Source organism: Labrus bergylta, chromosome 12 (genome assembly GCF_963930695.1).
Source record: "Labrus bergylta chromosome 12, fLabBer1.1, whole genome shotgun sequence".
NCBI classification, from domain to species: Eukaryota; Metazoa; Chordata; class Actinopteri; order Labriformes; family Labridae; genus Labrus; species Labrus bergylta.
This window is the reverse complement of record NC_089206.1, coordinates 1,534,899-1,536,854: the sequence shown is the minus strand read 5'-3', so window position 1 is coordinate 1,536,854 and position 1,956 is coordinate 1,534,899.

The window sequence follows — 1,956 nt, the reverse complement described above, 5'->3', positions numbered from 1 at the left end:
AGAGGTTGCCGCCTGGTGACAACAAATTGAAAGAACTAACAAGCAGCTTTTAAAGCGGAAGCCATTTGAAAGTGAAACTGTAACATGAAACGTCCATATTTGAGAAATCTGTTGTACAGCCTTACGTTTACCTGGAAGTCCTCTAGTAAAAATTAGTTGTGTTTTGCTAGCAGTGAAAACCGGTTATTGGATAACTGGAACAGTAACAGACCTTAGTGTTGTAGTTTTTGGATTTGTGCAACAGGACCAGAGTGTATCATTTTGGATTATCTGTTGATAATCTCACAGGCCTAACTGTGACTGACTGCTCTCGTTAATTATGCCTGGTGGCTGGTGTTAATACGGCCGCCTGCCTTTCAGGTGGGAGAGGGGAGCGATGAGAGGGAGGAGAAGGTCAGGAGGAGGAGGAGGAGGAGGAGGAGGAGGAGGGACGAAGGTGGAAATTGAAGCCTGGCAGTCTAATTAAGACTGGTGTTAATTTCTTTTCACTATCTCCGTTGCCAAAAGAAGCTGTTCACCATGGCAACAAGGGAAAAGTGTGGGGGGGTGGGGTGGGGGGGGGGGGGGAGCAGAATCAGAAGTATACTTGTGTGTGTGTGTGTGTGTGTGTGTGTGTGTGTGTGTGTGTGTGTGTGTGTGTGTGTGTGTGTGTGTGTGTGTGTGTGTGTGTGTGGATGTGAGCTTGTGTGTGTTTCAAAAACATAACCAGCCCAGTTAGAAACCATTGAACCAACCATCATTTTGAATCCATCCCAGCAGCTACACCGTCCGTGCTTTACATATCATTTCCATCTCTGACCTAAATACAGTTTCCATTCGCCCTCAGCAGCCAAATATTTCACACACAGTCCCTCCTGCTGCTCCATCTCCTCTCCAATTAAACACTTTTTTTGTCCCATATAAACCCCACTTCTCCACTTCGGGGTCATTTACATGGTTTACCACACAAACCAGAAGCATTGTTAAAACCATATCCTGTACCAAAGGATGAAACTACTATCTGATCAATTATTTTTAAAGGAGCAATCAATGAGATGTGTAGAGAGTGAGATGATAAAGGTATCTTACTATCTGATCATTAAGCTCCACGAGCAGAAACGTGCTCAAACTAGGATCAATAATTTACAGAATCAGTCAACGAGCAGTGCAAAGAAAACCATATGGTATTGAAAAAAATATCGAACATTTTGACAACTTCATAAAAAATCCTCAAAAATGTTGAACATCTCAATGTGTCTTTAGCACAAATAATCAGTTCACATAAGCAACAAAGAGTCAATTCAAATATAAAACCAAAACATGTGGAGTTAATATAATAAATAAAATGTGCTCAACTTCAGCAGCCTCGTTTGTTTTTCTTCTTCTAAAAACAGAACGGAGACACATGCTGTCTGCTTTTATAGAAATGTCAAAGTTTGTTAGCTTCTAATTAGTAGAGGCTACACAATCGAGCGACGTAGCTCAGATTTGATCGCTCACCGAGCTGAAACCGAGCTGTATTTACTGTTCAGTCTTTGACGCCACGGCAACCGTCTGAATGCAGCTTCACCAATTAAGACTCTGAGCACTGACTGCGCTGGAAGCACGTTCTGTTTTGATCTCGTCAAAGGAATTAAAGATTTAACTTTTCGCCTCTGAATACTTCTTGTTGTTCGCAGAAGTTTGAGAGCGAGAGGTGTGAGTGTGTGCAGGTCTTTAATGTCACAGTGGGATGGGAGGCTGGAGGTGGCGACAACGAGCCCCCACTCATCACCACACGTCAGCTTTTCCCCGCGTGGGTTTTTTTTTAGACAGCTATATTAAAAACAAAGATCATCTACGAGTTAACCTGCAGTGATGTTCTCTCACTTTGAACAGAAACTCCTCTTGAAACAAAGCAAGTATGATGATCACTTTAAAGGCTTTATATGTGATTTTCCTGATCCAGCAGATGTCGCCCTTGAGCACCAGCATGAA